This window comes from Pongo abelii, chromosome 9 (genome assembly GCF_028885655.2).
Source record: "Pongo abelii isolate AG06213 chromosome 9, NHGRI_mPonAbe1-v2.0_pri, whole genome shotgun sequence".
Lineage (NCBI taxonomy): Eukaryota > Metazoa > Chordata > Mammalia > Primates > Hominidae > Pongo > Pongo abelii.
This window is the reverse complement of record NC_071994.2, coordinates 110,248,775-110,266,348: the sequence shown is the minus strand read 5'-3', so window position 1 is coordinate 110,266,348 and position 17,574 is coordinate 110,248,775. Positions and strand designations below refer to the sequence as shown.

The 17,574-nt window shown below is 38.9% G+C and overlaps 1 long non-coding RNA gene across 1 annotated transcript in view; it reads right to left on the bottom strand.

The window, feature by feature from the left end:
- The window catches only part of LOC129048759 (uncharacterized), a 38,161-nt gene extending 24,680 nt beyond the window's left edge, over positions 1-13,481 (bottom strand). The window contains exon 1 of the long non-coding RNA XR_008511352.1: positions 13,217-13,481. This is a non-coding gene — a long non-coding RNA (uncharacterized LOC129048759). The remainder of the gene's footprint in view (positions 1-13,216) is intronic.
- Between the last annotated feature and the right edge of the window lie 4,093 nt (positions 13,482-17,574).

Below are 17,574 nucleotides of genomic sequence, written 5' to 3'. Positions count from 1 at the left end.
TGGTATTTTGTTACGGCAGCCTGATAAGACTAATACAGTCACTCCTGTGAGAGGGAAAGATTCAATCCTGTTACAACAAACAGGATTGAATGTAGGAAATCTAGTCTCAGAGAAAGCCACCAAGACTTGCTCTCTCTTACTTTTGTGTGTTTGTTTCTGCTTGACTTTGTTCTATGGAAAGACTCTCTATGTGACAGAAAGCAAAAACCAACTACTCAGACTCAGATTTACATTCTCTCAATTTAGCAATCCCAACAGAAAGAAAGTTCTATTTTCCATGGTTGAAAATCAGTCATAGAGAAGGACACTAGCCCTATTTAGAGAACAGCCTCACCCCTAACACAAATCTCTCTTGCTGAGGGGACAGTTATTATAGACAAGGCCTGGGTCACATGCCTATTGTGTGGCTGTGGAGTAGAGAAGAGGCAGTTATAATTCCATCAAAACCATGCAGAATGGATTAGTGGGGGTTCCTTAAAGGAAAGGATGCTTTAGTATATAAAGTACATGTGTCTACTCCCTATAGGCTGGGCCCACCAGTTCTGTGATTTGGGTTAATCTAAGCATCTTCAAACCATTGCACAGGGCTTTGGAACCAAGTCACATTTGGGTTAGTATACCTCTGATGTTGCTTCATATTTTCAACAAGTAGACTTTTTCTAGTCCCTGAGACCAACTTGTTGCTGAATACTTTGGTTCTGAATACGTGGACACTGTTTTGTTCCCATTTTCATAGGGTCTGCCATCACTACATCTCCAGTGTTCCCAGTTCCTCTCAGCCTGAAACTGAGATTTGAATTTATTCCCATTACTTACTCAGGAATTAGAATTCTATGGTTAGATCTGCTCCTTTAGATCACTTTTCTGCCTTTTTGCTTCCTGAATATTATTTGCCTCTGGATTTCATATTGCAATGCTATGCCCATCTATAGAAACCCCTTTCTCTCATGTTAGGCCTTGTGAGGTTGACTGATGTCCTAGACTAAGGCTGGCTGTTGTCCTGGACTAACACTTATTATTGATACTTCACCTTTCTGGAGGGGGACTTTCTAGAAATTTTCAGTGTAGTTGAGGTCTTCTTGATCCCCTTCCAGCTCATCTTCAGAAGATCTAATGACTCCAGGTTCCTCTTAGCCCTTTTCTGTCTGATCTATCCTTTATAACTAGATCTACAATGTAAATTAAAAATTCTAACCATACATTTTACAGCCCATAAACCATGTCTCTTGATATTCACATTTTGTGTCGTTTTCTCCCATATTGCTTTTGGACTTTGATCAATGGGACATTAGCAAACATGACACAATAATAGGCTTTAAAAGCACCTGCACACTGGGGCATGTACTTATGGACTGCTCAATTTTGGATCCCTGAGTCACCAGATAAAGAGGTCTGGCCATTTTATTGGAGAGACCATATGGAGAGAGATGAAGAGATGCTAGAACAACTGGAACTGTGCCAGTGGTTCCAGCCATCCTAACTGTGGTGCTAGACATACGAAGGAAGTCATCTTGGATGATCCAGCACCAATAGAAGAAAAGTCAGCCAAACCCCACTGGGACTGCAGAGTTGTGGAAAATAATGAACCATTATAGTTTTAAGCACTAAATCTGGTGATGAGTTGTTATACACAATACATAAATGAAACATTCTCTTTTTTTGCCAAATGTGGAACTGCTCATCTTGTTTATGCACTTTCCGGTACCTGTTCCAGGAGTCAAAATGAGTGCTCAATTATCAACAGATGCCTCTGCTCCATCTCTGATGCAATAAAAAGGTAGAATGTCAATGTGTCAAGAAACTCACTCTGCAGTGGGACTGAGGATATCCAAGTCTATTTTCTTTCCAAAGGTGGTAATGTCTATCTATATATGATTTCTTGTAAGCTGTGAGATGTTGGCTTTAAGAGCTTCAGTTCTCTCAGTTGGTGTTATGAGAATTTAATGTGATGATGCACATAAGACATGAGGCAGAGAATCTATTCGTAGTGGCTATCATGCTTATCAATTTTACCTCTTTCTTTTCAGGTTTCTTGGGCTTCTGAATTTTCTATCTGGCCCCAGAAATACAGATAACTGACTAGAAAATTGCAAGTGTAGTATCTAACTGACTGAAGATTTTAGCACTTTTGTCGTTAACTTTGAGAGCAGCAGATTTTTGAAAACGTTTGTCAAGAAACCTGAATATTACAAAGATGACACAATTTCATTGAAAGGCATTATATGTGGATAAATACAAGGAGATATTTGCCATATCAATGGGAAATAAGTCTTAATATTGTAAAGATGTAAATTCTCCCCAGATTGACCCACGGAGTACAATCCTATCAATATCATCTTCCTGTTTATAGCCTTTGTTACTTTCTTCTTTATGGTGCTCTTTTATACATTCTTCATTTTAAAGCAATCACTTTTGTCCATCTTTTTCTTATACTTAGTGATTGTTTTGATCTTCTTCAATAAATAATATTAACTATAGCTTTATAGTTAATATCTAGAAGAACAAGTCTTCTCAACTTTTCTTGGGCCTTTGCTCTTTCATGCCAATTTTAAAGTCAGCTTGTCAGTTCCTCTAAAAACATGTTGAGGTTTTTATTGAAATTTCATTACTCTGTAAATTAATTTGAATAGAATTGACATCTTCAGAATGTTGAGTTTTCCTACCCATTAACACAGTACATATCTCACTTATTCAGCCTGATTTAATGTTTCAAAGAAAGTTTTAATGTTTTTGAGTGTTGAGTTTGTGGGTGTTCATTTTTTGGTTCCAGCTTCATAATTTAAATATATGCATCATATATCAAATATAACATAACCTTTAAAAAATGTGGGAATATGTCTTAAGTGAAATGCAACCATTTAAAATGATGGATCATTTAGTGATATGGAAAGATCCATAGCACATTAATAAGTGAGAAAAACCTTTCCATAATAGCATATGTTTTATGTAAATGCCATTTATATAAATATGTGTAAAATTATGAGTGTGAAATAAACAGAGATATTTGGAAGGTTGTTAAAAATGCAGAGTCAGATACAAGATGCATTCCAGATGAAGAAACACTAGGACCTTTGAATAGATGAAGAATAAGGACCTTTGAAAATTCACTACTCTAGAAAAGCAATGAGAACACTGGTAAAAATTATCAAACTCAAAATTTTCAAGACTATGAAAATTAAAAATTGAAACATTCCAAGGAATATTTATTCAATAAAATCAACTGAATCATGTTAAAAATGGTAAGCTTTGTGGTGTTTGAAGTTGCTCTAGTACCATCTCCTTTTTCCTAGATCTGCAGTAGATGTGAAAACCAACACCTTCACTACTATAGTAGCTATGATAACTGCAAACTAGCAGCTACTAGAGGAGGTGGAATGGGTTTACAACTCCTGAAAAGTCCCATTTTCAGAAATTTGACACTTTTTAACCTGTCTGGTAGCTTATTAAAAAAATCCTCTATTCCCAGGATTTGTCTTTATTTAACCTGGCTTAGAGCTTACTCTGTGTATTTGTCAAAAATAATTAGTGGCAATAGTATAACACTGCCCAAAGTTGTATTTCCAGTTGGGATTAGAAGAGGTAGACCACAAAATTTAAAAGGAAAGATTTTGGAATGAGATGTCCTCATTGGGTTTTGGAAAGCTCCAACATATTCCTGGGAATCTAGGCATCCATGCACACGTGCTTTGATGTGCGCATACATGGGAAAGACCTGAAAAAGTTCTAAATTTTCATCTTTGGCTGATCTTGAGTCTCTGTGCAATTGGGAAGTGAAGGCTAAGGAAGAGTTGTAGACTGCCTGCCAGAACATTGATGGCATACCCCAACACACACACAGCCTCTCAACAAAGAATAGGAAATAGGACACTTACTGGTTCAAGGCACTTAAGAAAATCTCTGCCCAATAATTAACTAATCACTAAGTTAATTAAGCAGAGACTCCAATGGCCATGCACAAAAAGGCAGTAGAATACAGAATCATAGTCATGTGTTTCTTAACAACTTGATTTGTTCTAAGAAATGCATTGTCAGGAGATTTTGTCATTGTGCAAACATCATAGAGTATACTCACACAATTAGATGTTATAGCCTACTATACACCCTGTTGCACCTCAGCTACCAAACTGTGCAGCATATTACTATGCTGAATACTGTAGACAATTTTAATACAATGGTAAGTATTTGTGAATCTAAACATATCTAAATGTAGAAAGCATACAGTAAAAATCTGATGGTATAACCTTCTGGAAACACTGTTATTGTTCATTGTTGGCCAAAACATTGTTATGTGGAGCATGATTATAGTTCAAAAAAGTCACCAAACAAACAACAACAACAAGAAAACCTGGGGAAGGTGGATATTAGATTTCCAGAGATGTCACATTGTCGTGTTTAAAATGTATAGTTTTTAATGAAAATTAAATATGCAAAGAAAAAAAGTGTGGTTCATATACAGGAAAAAGGCATTAATAGAAACTGTCCCTGAGAAAGCCAGGCATTGGAGTTACCACAGAGATTTTAAATCAGCTATTTTAAATACACTCAAATAAACCATGCCTAAAAAACTATAGGAAAGTATGAGGACAGTGTCTTGCCAAACAGAGAATATCGAGAGAGATAGAAATGATCAGAGGGAACCAAATAGAAATTCTAGATTTGAAAAGTGTAACTAAAAAGTAAAAATCACTAGAAGGGCTCAACATCAGATTTGAGCATCCCAAAGAAAGAATCAGATAAATTGAAGATAGATTGATAGAGATTATATAATGTGGGGAACAAAAAGAAAAAATAATAACAAAAAATGAACAGAGCTTCAAAGAACTATGTGACATCACTGAGCATATCAACATGAATAATGGAATCCCCCAGAAGGGAGAGAAGAAAAGGAGCCAAAGGAATACTTGAAGAAATAATGACAAAAATTTCCCAAATTTGATGAAAATCTTAATCTATGCATCTTAGAAATTCAACAAACACCAAGTAGGACAAATTCAAAGTGATCCGTATCTACATACACATCATAGTCAAACTGTTGAAAAACAAACAGAGAATCTTGAAAGCAGCAAGAGCCAAGTGACTTATCATGTAGAAAAGATTCTGAATAATAATAATTATAGCTTACTTTTCTAATCGGAAGCCATGGGCACAAGGAAGCAGCAAAATGATGTATTCAAAGTGCTGTAAGAAAACAACTGTCAGTCAAGATTGACAGCAAATCTGTGTTTTAAATCTATGACCAGCAAAATTATGATTTAAAAATGAAGAAAAAAAAACCTTTCCAGATAAATAAAATCTGAGAGAATTTATTGCTAGCAGAAATACCACACAAGAAATACTAGAAAGAGTATGTCAGGCTGAAAAGAAAGGACAATAAATGGGAACATAAATCCACAAAAAGTTATAAACAGTACTGGTAAAGGTAACACAAAAACTTATACACAAATTTTCAGAGCTGCATTATTCATAATAATATAAAAGGGGAAACAAGCAAGTGATTAAACAAAATGTAGTATAGCCATGCAGCAGAATACTATGTAGCCATAAAAAGAAATGAAGTATTTATATATTCTACACATGGATGAAACTCAAAAGCATTATACTAAGTGAAATAAGTCACAAAAGGCCACATACTGTATAATTCTATTTAAATGAAATGTTTGGGGTATGCAAATCCTTAAAGACAGAAAATAGATTAGTAATTATCATGGACTGGAGAGAGGGGAGAACAGGGAGTGACTGCTAAAGGTGTGAGATTTCTTTGTTAGGTGATGAAAATTTTCTGATGTGGTTATGGTTGCACAATTCTGTGAATATACTACATATCACTGAATTGTACACATTAAAAAGTTGAATGTTAAGTTGTGCAAATTTTCTGTCCATAAAGCAGTTATTTTATAAAAGAAACATTCTGAGGTCCTTTTCAGATCTGATACTTTGTTTGAAGAAGGGAGGTCCTATGCTGAAGCACTGTAAACATAGGAGATGCAATATAGAAATGTACAATTCTTAAAAGTGACAATTCATTCTATTTAAAAAGTTGTTATGTTGAAAATAAATCTATGCAATTTATAAAATATTCAATGATTACAAAAGAAAAATCATCCTTTGACTCTAAACTTCATTTTACTCCCAAGAAGTAACCACAGTCAAGGAGTTACTGTAATATTCTGCCAGCCATTTGCCTATTTGCTGTCAGATCAAGTCTCTATCCTTCTTTTCTCTGTTCTGTACTGCAGGGAACTCATCTTCCATCCTCTGATTTACCCTGTGGTTTTCAGGTAGCTTCAGCCAATGGAATGCAGCAGTGGGAGACTGTAGAGGGGGAAGAAGGAGAAACTCACCTCGGCTTCGGGCGGCGTCCCTAAGGCAAATGCCTGTATTCTGGGGAGGCCCATCATGATTCCAGCTTCCTTTGGGTGGCCTCAGCACAGGGCTGTGATGACACTGTCCCCCGCTTTTTTCCTCCAGCCTAAGGATTGTAGTGACTTTCTGCTTTTGCTAAAGCCTACATTATCTCACCCTGCTCTGTTTAGCTTCTCAGCTTTTTGTCTTAGTTTGCTAAACAGGTGTGTTAAGTTCCTCTGTTTGAAATATCTAGGACAGTTAGTTTCCTGACTGGACACTGATTGATACAGTGTTCTTCCAGAAAATTTCCGTGATTATGTGTTTACATATGTAACTATCCTTTTTAAATGTATATGAGATCATAGTATTTATAGATTGCCTTTTTACTTAACAATATATCTTGGAGGTCTTTCCTATTAGCCTATGCAAATTGACGTCTGTTTTTTAAACAGCTGTATATTATTTCATTGTAGGGATATACCATACTGTATTTAATCAGTGCCCTATTGGTGGAACTTTAAGTTGCTTCCAGTTTTACATTATTACCAACACTGATGCGTATACATGTTGTTGTATATGTGGGAAAATTTGGATTTTGAAATGAATTGTTAAATATATTGCTAAAGAGATTACCCAAATGTATACTCCTAGCAATGGTGTATGTAATAATTGTTTCCTCACCTTCTTACACATACTGTGTATTGTCAAACTTTTAAACCTTTCCAGTTTGGTAGAGAAAAAAAACTTTGACATTTTACTGTTTTAATGGTAATTTTCAAATTATTGATGATATTAAGGGGGCCCTTGTCCTTCCTAATGTACAGAAACCCTAGGACATGACCTGGAAGTTGTAAGTTGAACATGACTCGAGACTGCCACATCCTGCATGAGAATGAAAAGCCAAAGGTAGGGTGTGTGCAATTCATGGAGATTCTCTTTCTTCAATACGGATCAGTAACAAACCAACTCTGGGAACAAATGGTTATCTTATAAAGTTGTGTTGTGTGTGATGGCATGTGTGTATGTGTGTGTGTGTGTGTCCTGGCATGCTCCTGTTGCATTTGAGGTCATGTTTATTCCATGGAACCTTAGGCAGAGCCCCCATTTGGCACTTCACACTGACTTGGAGGTCAAAGCTTATTCTAGAACCTCTTGCTTAAGTTCTTCTGTGGAGTCACCATTAAGTAGCTTAGATGACAGAAAGAATTAACTCCCGAAGATTAACTTCTAAAATGAGAACAGCCGCCAAGTGAGACTGTGGTTTGGGAGAACCAGTCAGTGGTATTTTTCCATGTAAGCTTGAGAGTCATACATTGGAGCTTTGATGATGGAATTATTCACTCAAAGAAGGGCAGATGCCAGGAAAGGAAAGGAAAGGAAGGCTTAATTAGGTTTGTGGCCCTAGAGTTCCAGGTGGTGACCAGTAAAGAAGAGGGCAATAGAAGATGGGGTAGAGGAGGGCGGAGCTTGAGATGCAGGGGAAAAGGTTCCAGGGGGAGAACCCAGGAGCAGATGTTGGGGAAGGAATCTTCTTGGGGGAGGCCGATCTGTGCAGCAGTGACATCTATGTGACACTTTTTACTAGTAGCAACCCCACATGTAGTTTGGCCAGAAGATGGAGAGGGTGTGAGACAACAATCAGAAAAAGGTGACTGTTTCTAATGGTCACATTTATCCAGTTCAGGGATTTACTCTTTCTCCTTCTCCATACCCTTTGAAAGCTACAGATTTAGTACTTTTCCATTTCAAAGCTATTTTAAAACGTCTCAGCAGAGAGCTTATACTTTGTAGCATGGTTTTCTCATTCCTTTGAATGAAGGAGGAAAAGAGGGAAAGGGGAAGACACTGGAAAAAAGAAGAGATGTGAAATTGGGGAAGGAGGAGAAGGAAGAGGAGGATATAATGCTCTAAACGAGTGTCTCACTTAAGGCTAGCTGCTAATTAATTATTTTTGGGACCCAATCCCTTTCAGTTTGTCATATAGATAAGGTTCTCTTTATTCAGTCCCCTCAGTCACTGTTCATGTGAGGGTTCCTTAGCAGTTTCTAATTTGAAGAGCTGAACTCCCTTTCTCTAAGTGTTCAAAGTGAGATTCCTTCTTTGTTTTCTATATGGGTAGAACTGTCTCTGAGTATCTGTTCATCAGTTAGAGAGAAACTGCCATGTTTCTAAGCATCCTTTCCCCCTAACAGAAGGAAACCAAGCACCACGACCATCCTATACTCTCTACTGACCTCTCAGAAGGAGAGCCTTGACAAGTAAACAGCCCCATCATTGCTTTCACCCCACAAGGATCTTCTAGGAGGGAAGAATTCACAGCCTGCCAAATGAAACAGGCTAAAACTAGAAAAGTAATAAATGGTATTTTCCTGCCTCTAGGATCATATTACTAAAATAGAAGCTGAAAGTTAGAAAAAATGAAAAATTCTCTGCTGTAATGTGGTGGATAGAATTGAAATTTCCCTTAAGCATTTTGGTTCCAGGAAACCCATTCTTGCAACTTTCACAATATCTTGAGAGTGAGATATTAAAACCCTTAATAAATATCATCTTTAGTTCAAGACAGCTGAGTCAACATACATGACTATCACTCTCAGTTTCCTCCTCCTTTGCCATCTTCTGATTAAGAGGAATTTTCAGCTAGGCCCACCTAGTCTCCTTTCTAGCTACTGGAGTTGCCTTGGCCTCTAGGCTAGATATTGCTTAACTGGATTGTGTGTCATTTAAATTATTTTGCATACTTTCCTGCAAATTGTTTAAAAATAAGAGTGAACACACTTGTGACCCCTGAGTTTGCTATTAGAAAACACAGCTGCCAAAAGAAGCACATGGATTTCCAGATAAACCATTTGCACAGTTACATTAAACAGTAAATTTCCCTGCTGGAGCTGGAACAAGTCAGACATGAGGAAGCCTGACTGTCAGAGACTCAGAGGTAATAGGTTGACTGAGAAGCAGGAACACGCTCCTCGTACCAGGGGACTGTGTGCAGCTGGAGTGAACTCACATCAGATAAGATGTCACACTTTCAGAAGCAGTGGAGAGACATTTAACTCAGGCAAGATCTCTGCTGCACATGCTTCCTTTCCCAAACAGCATGTCTGTGCTGAGAGCTGAATTTATAAAACACCGCAGTGAGGCTGGCAGGCTAACAGCCAGTGGGAATTGGAAGGAGAAGAGGTGAGATTGTCTGTGATATTGGGACCTGGTGGAAGTGGGTTGGCCTCATCTTTCTATTGCATTACATGGAAGTGCTCAGGACCTAGTTGCTCAGTGTTTCTCGCACGCAGAGAAGGTCTTGTGACTGGTGCTGAGCAAAACGTAGAATGCAAGATGCTCTCTCTAGATAATAATGTGTTCACGGTGGACTTTTGGAGCTATTGTTTCTAGCTTTGCTGCCCAGTCTGGAGTGTGGCATAGAGTGGGGATTTCAGACAGGACAAGCCAGGGTGCCATGCTCATGTATACAGCAAAATACTTGATTCGGTCCCCTGTTTTGTTATTTGTGTGGCATCTAGTGCTCTCTGTAAGGTAGTACTGGGCAGTGCCTGCTTTATCCCTTTATCACTTGCCTTGACTTTTTCAATACCAACCTAATCCTGTCTCAAGTCTCTCCCTATTCCAGTGCCACCATGAGCCACACACTGTGCTCAGTGCTAGGGGTGTATATGGAGGTGCAGCCCCTTCCATTAGGGATTTTTCAGTGTTTATGGGAAAACAACCAGGAAAGAGACCAATTAACTACAATTGAACTAGAGTAGCCAAAGATACAGACAACGTGCTGGAAGAGTGTCAAGCATTTTTTTTTCCCAGTAAGCCCTTGAGATTGTTAGTTATTGATTTTAAATTAAGGGATATAGTTTCATTATCTGTAAATAGTTAATCTGAGTCTTTTGGCGGGAAGAGCGGGGTTTATGGTTCTCCAGTGGAAGTGGTAAATGAGGGTAGTCCTCTCCAATTTATAGATTAAAAGCAAGGCATCCAAGTCTATGTCTCAAAAAAAATCAAAAGTGTGTATTTAACTTATTCCCAAAATACAGCTAGAGATACAAGAACCTATCATTCATCATGAGCGAATACATTTTCAGGACTTAACAGAGGAACTCTAACTTAAAATTGATGCCAAGCCTCTGTATTTATATTAATTGTGTAACTCAGGACAATTCTCTCCTTATATTCACAGTTCCCTTAAATTTCATACATATCTACTCAATATGCACAGATGCAAAGTTCCATGCCAGGCACCAGAGAGCAAATTGAGGAGGGAGAGGGAACAGCTGGCAGAGTCTGAGGCTGTGAGCCATGGCTTTCCTCAAAGAAAAGAAAGAGAAAATTTGAAGTGTCTGCAGGAAACCAGAACTTTCATTCTAGCTTGTCTATTAGAATTTGATAAATCCTTTAAATACATTTTGCATTAGACACCCAGATAACCAGAAGACATATGGTGCTAATGTTTCCCTAGCCTTTTATGAACAGACGCAGCTGGCAAGCAGAATGAATTTTTTAAAAAAGGAACAAGTGAGCCTCAGGAGATTGAAGTTGTTATCAATCAGTCTTGAGTTCTTCAGCTTCACTGACATCTTTAACTAGCAGGAGGGGGCGGGCAGAGGGTACAGAACAGGTTGTGCTTTGAAGAGCCTGGCTGGAACTTGTGTCACCTGTGGCGGGAACAGATGCAATCCTCTCTGGGCCTATGGGCCTCCGTCATGACAATACATAGGAAAAGAACCTGTTTCTAGGGACATGAAGCTGTTCCAGGGGCTTTGTGGTAGTTGGAAGGCCGCTGGTTGGTGTTGGCCATGCAGGTTGTGAGTGCGGGTGGTGGGGACTGGTCAGACCACCCTCTTGTTTCTCCCTTTGCTCTCAGAAGCAGCCCCTATTTCATCTTGTAAATTAAAACCACAATAATTATTCTTGGAGCAAGTCCAAGACACCAACTAGAATGATTCGTAATCTCATTGAGAGTTCATTTTTTTCTCAACCAATTTCAAATTATTCAGCTCCATTTATGTAGCTTGTTTCACCTTCTACATTAAGCAAATTTCCAAAGGCTTATGGGACCATCTCTATTTCATTTGAAACCCCTATTCTGCTAAACTTATTGTTTAGTGAATGCCGAGCATGCACCTAGTGTGGCACTAGGCACTTTGCATTCATCATCTAACTTGAGTCTTGTAAAGATTGCATTGCCCTTGTAGAGATAAGGAAACTGAGGCTCAGAGAAGTTAAGCAACCTGACAGAAGGTCACTCAGCTAATAAGTGACAGCATCAGGATTTTAACTCCATCTTCTCTGACTCCAGAGCCATTCTCTGATCTTGCCTTTTTTTTTTTTTGATACATGAAGAATCATTGCTGAGGTTTTTCCATTACCCAATGTGATCTTAGACAAAGATTGATATGAAAAGAGTCTTACCTGTGCCAAGACAAGACTCTTGAAAATGATTCTAAATGTGCCTTTTTAGGGTCACATTATAGCTGAAAAGGATAAGTATAATTTTAAATACAGGATCGGGTAAACGTCAGAGGATTCAGAGAATGGGCATCAGCCTGAATCTTGCATCTTTGGCAGGGGGATTGAGGATAGTCCTGGCCTAGTGCTCCTGAAAGTTTGGGCTCACAGGATGAGAGAGCAGAGACTGAGGCCTGCTGGGAGTGGATTCTTTGATGAGTTCTGAAGCTATATGAGGAAACTTACTGCAAAAGCTGCAACCCCTACGTGCTCTCGAAAAACATTTCATTCTCCTCCAAAGCTGTATTTTAAACATGAGGTGAGTGGTCCTAAAGAGGAAGGTGCAGCAATCATTCCTCTGAAAGGAACGAAGATTTCAATATCCACTGACAAAAATGGGCTCCATTAAGCAGCTGAAATAAATAAAACTGTCAGTCGATTTCTTTATAGATTTTCCAAGACGGTGCTGCCAGCCTGTTCCTCTTCAATTAGAGGTCCAGACAAGCAGCTCTGCTTCATTTTCTTAGCTCCTAGTCCTTCTTAGGAGGGGAGGTTATCAGACCTGGTTCCCAAAGGGAGACAAGAGAGGAGCCTCATCTCCCAAGCTCTGCGTATAACATAGGTTTAACCCTACTGTCCTTGCCTTCCTTGCTGCTTGATTTTGAGGACAAATCATCCTGCTAACAATGTCTGACACAGCTTTGTCCATTTATACAAGTGATCACAGGGCTTTATTCCTGCTGAGGCTCCAGCTTCCTCCAATGACTAGTCCCTGACACTTTCATATGCTTTCTACTTACCTGAACGCTTCCAAGCACACCATCTCATTTAGTCCTCATATGAACTCTAGGCGTAGGCATTATTAGATAATGAAACCAAGGTTTGAGATCATAGAGCTCATAGAAATCGGAGCTGGAATGCAAACTCAGGACTTTCTGGCTCAAAGCCTGTGCTTCTTAACCATTACACCACACTGCCTTTTACAGATATGGAAACAGAGGCCTGGGAAGGTGAGGCAGCCTTAACACAGAACCAGTAATGGGATACGTAATTGATCTTTTCTTCATTACAACTCTCTACTGTTGGATCTTAAAAAAATGGTCTTTTTATTATTTGTTTATACATTCATTCATTTTTAAAATAGATTTTATTTTTTAGAATGGTTTTAGATGTAAAGAAAAATTGTGATGATGCTATAAAGAGTTCCTATATACCTCTCATTCAGTTCCTCTATTGTTAATATTTTATATTAATATTATACATTTATTGTAATTAATGTACAAATAATGATATACTGTCAACTATTATGAATACTATTACTAGTTATTATTAACTGATGTCTATATTTTATTCTGATTTTCTTAGTTTTTACCTGATATCCTTTTTCTGTTCCAGAATTTTATCTAAGATACTACATTACCTTTGGTTATCATGTCTCCTTAGGCTCCTCTTGGCTGTGACAACTTCTCAGACTGTCTGTTCGGGCTGCTATAACAAAATAGCATAGGTGACACATAAACCACAGAAATTTGCTTTTTGTAGTTCTGAAGGCTAGGAAGTCCAAGATTAAGATCCTGGCAGATTTGTGTCCAGTGAAAGCCCCCTTCCTCGTAGACAGAACCTTCTTCCTATTACATGGCGTAGGTGATGAAGGGTCTCTCTCAAGCCTCCTTTATAAGGGCAGTAATTCTCTTCAGGAGTGCCCCACCCTCATGACCTAATAATCTCCCATACCATCACCTTGAGGTTTAGAATCTCAACATATGAATTTTGTGGGGATGCAAATATTTAGACCACAGCACGGACTTTCTTTGTTTGTTTATGACCTTGACAGTTTTGAGGAGTTTTGGTCGGGCATGTTGAAGGACGTACTTCTACTGGGATTTGTCTGATGTTTTTCTCATAACTAGTCTGTTACAGGTTTTTAGGAGGAAGACCAGAGAATTAAAGTGCCTTTTTTTCTTTTTCTTTTTTTTTTTTGAGATGGAGTCTCGCTCTTGTCTTCCAGGCTGGAGTGCTGTGGCGTGATCTTGGCTCACTGCAAACTCCACCTCCCGGGTTCAAGTGATTCTGCCTCAGCCTCCCGAGTAACTGGGATTACAGGTGCCTGCCACCATGACTGGCTAATTTTTGTATTTTTAGTAGAGATGGGGTTTCACCATGTTGGTCACGCTGGTCTTGAACTCCTGACCTCAAGTGATCCACCTGCCTTGGCCTCCCAGAGTGCTGGGATTACAGGCATGAGCCACTGCACCCATCCTAAAGTGCCATTTTCATCACATCATATGAAGGGTACATACTATCAATATAATTTATTGCTGTTGTTAACTTTGATCACCTGGCTGTAGTAGTATATATGTAAGGCTTCTCCACGGTGAAGTTATTGTTTTTTCCTCCCCTTTCATACTATACTCTTTGGAAGGAAGTCACTGCACAACCCATGCTTAAGGAGTGAGCAGTTATGCTCCATCTTTTTGAGAGCAGTTTATCTATATAAATAATTTGGAATTTTTCTGCACAAGAGATTTGTCTCTTCCCCCATTTATTTATTCAGTCACTTATTAATATTGATATCAGTATGGACTTCTGGTTATTTATTTTTGACATCAAAGATTATCTAGTCTACTGTAGCAATAAGAAAGTAGTAGGTTGGTAGAACCTCATCTTGCTTTAGTTCAGCAGTAAAAGTTCCTGGTTATTCTGAAGAGGTAGTGATATTTGAAGGGCATAAACTTTTTATGGGCTAGTTATTGACACACGGGGTGGTGGTTCTGAATGATATCACTGCCACTGGTATTTTTTTTTTTTTTTTTTTTTTTTAAGACGGAGCCTGTTGCCCAGGCTGGAGTGCAGTGGCACGATCTCGGCTCACTGCAACCTCCACCTCCTGGGTTCAAGTGATTCTCCTGCCTCAGCCTCTCGAGTAGCTGGGACTACAGGCGTGTGCCACCATGCCCAGCTAATTTTTGTTTCATATTTTTAGTAGAGATGAGGTTTTGCTGTGTTAGCCAGGATAGTCTCGATCTCCTGACCTCATGATCCGCCTGCCTTGGCCTCCCAAGGTGCTTTATTTTACTGATGAGAAATATAGTCACAACTATTATGATACCACTGATCTGGTTCATTTCTCACCTGCTCCATCTTTCCCTGTTGCCCACACCTGGCCAGGTTTTGTGGGAATCCAGTAGCTTTCTCTAAATCAGAGAACTGTTTTCATTGTTGATCTGAATTTCAACAATCACTTTACACCTCATGGCACCCAGTCTCAACCAGAGTGCTCTCAGCATAGTGAGGAACAACAAGCCACACTTTTCTTTTTTAAGGCATAGAGGGAAAGACTATATTAAGTTTGTACAACCCTCTTTATTTTCATTGTTGTTGTTTTTCTGTTTTGTTTTGTTTTGTTTTGGGCTTTTAGCAGCCTGAAGCCATGGTTTTTAGTGTCTGTCTCTAGTGATAAGTGGAAAAGAGGGATGAGGAAGGGGCTTTACTGGCCCAACCAGAAACAGAAACTAAGAACCCATGACTGTATTCTCTCCCTTGGGCACTAGATAATTTTTAATGTCCTGAAACCCTTTCAGGAATAAGAGAGATATGGTATTTTTGTTTTCCCTTAAGTACGTATTGTATGTATGAGATCCATTTTGGCAAGAGGAGCCAAACTTTGGGATTTACATTAGTATAGGAGAAACTGATTTGTAAGCCTTGACAGCAAGACTGAAGTTTTATCTACCATACAGAGAGGATTTGATAAATAGAAAACTGAATCCAATCCATTATTATGGACACCTGAGCTGTTCATAGTAATCATCTGTGCCACACGATGATGAATGATGGGCTCCTAGGCATGCCTGACACTTCCCAGCAAAAGGCTGGCTAGGACCCTTATCTTTCCTTCCCTCCCAAACCTTTGGTAGGGAAAAATCGCTTGTGTGAAGAAACAGTTTTACTGCCTCTCCTTTGGAAAATCTCCATACATATCTAATTGTTACTTGAATAGTCTTGGCTTTCAAGTGTCATTATTTGGGTGAGGTCACCCTGCTGGTCTGGAGCCTCCTCAGGTGTCAGGGATTGCCAACTATATTTGCGTGCTTTCTTGTCTGGTGCTGCTCCAAGACTGAAACAGTTTTATATTTTATTTCCATTACACAGTCTACCTTTCTGGGGCACATGAAGTGTGGTCTGAGCCCAGTGATGCAAACAGTCCTGCCGAGGCCAAAAGCTGCCAAAAGCACGTGGTCTATTGGTGAAAAGTTGACCTTCAAAGAGTAAATGGGGCTCTCTCAGTCAATCTGCAGATGCGGAGTACAGGGTTACACTAACATTACTGTCAGGCAGTGTAGAATAATGGGGAACCACTAATATATAAATAAGAGATATGTGAGTTATAATCCTGCTCTGTCACTTATTGACCCTGTGACCTTAGATAGTTATTTAGCCCTTGTGAATCTTTCTTTCTTCAAATAAAAAGTAAAATTGGAAATTTCTACTTTATGTAATTTCTATTTGGATTAAATGAGACAAGGTATGTAAAGAGCCTGGAGTATAATAAAGGATTCATAAATGTTAGTGGCTATAATTCTCATCATCAAACTCTTAGCATTATATTCTCTATGATTACATTTTCAAGATTCTGAAGTCTGTGTGTTATAGTCCAATTTATTTCTCTTTGGGCTTGGCTTCAATAAGAAGTACTGTCCTTCACAGAGGAAAGAGTCTCTTCCGACTCACTCCACTAGGGCGTCACTTTGAATTACTTTTCATGATAGGATAATTTGTTCAGACACATTCTCACTTTCTCCTGATTTTATTTATGTTCAGTGATGAGCATTTACAAGACCACTGGCCCGGGATATAATATACTCCAGCTCAAATAAAAAATGTGTATTATTACACAGGGATTGAAACCCTGACCATGACCTTACAACATTGAGCAGAGCCAAATTGTCACAACAGGTATTGGTACATCTGGTATATCCTAGAAGAATACCTCCCAGCATGAAGGTAATCCACATGCTTTCATCATCTTGGGATGGTTCCTTTTCCTCTGTCTCCCCATAGGCAAAACAAACTCACTTGCCCTATTGATATATAATCTTTATTGATCATTCGGGGAGGAGATCTCCTTTAAGACAGTACCCGATACACAGCCACAGACACTCAAGCCTAGAGGAGACTTCACCAGCCCTTCAGTGCCAACTGCCCCTACAACTATTTGGAAACCACTTGTGGAGAGCTTGTGGTATGTCTTCACTTTTCTGCCAGGTTGAACTAAAGAAATATAAGCATCTACTTGCCATAAAAATATTTTTCACTATCGCCTAACACATTTCTTAGCAACCTCTCCATATTCCTGGCGAGGTCTTCACATTATCAACCTATTTGTATCTTTGCTTTGACCTTCAAATGTCTCAGGAGAGTAAACACTCTGCCTGTTCACTCCTTATCCCATTTGCTCTCTGCCTGTTGTCTCCACCATAATTCTGAAGTTGCTTCTTGTAGTGCTATCGTTTTAGTCATCTGCTAGTGGTTTAATAGATTACCTTTCCTCAATGCCATCTTCCTTCCTAGCTTATCTGACACTCTCTATCACTCTTCTCTTCCTGAAACTGCTTCCTTAATTTCTAATATTTTATACTATTCAGATTCTCCTTCTACTTGTCAGATTATTCATCTGTCTACTGGGCTGATTTTTCCCTCCTCGCCCACCTTAAAAATGTAGGCATTCCCAAAAGACCTGTTCTTATCTGTATTCTTTTATCTTCCTGCCTACTTATT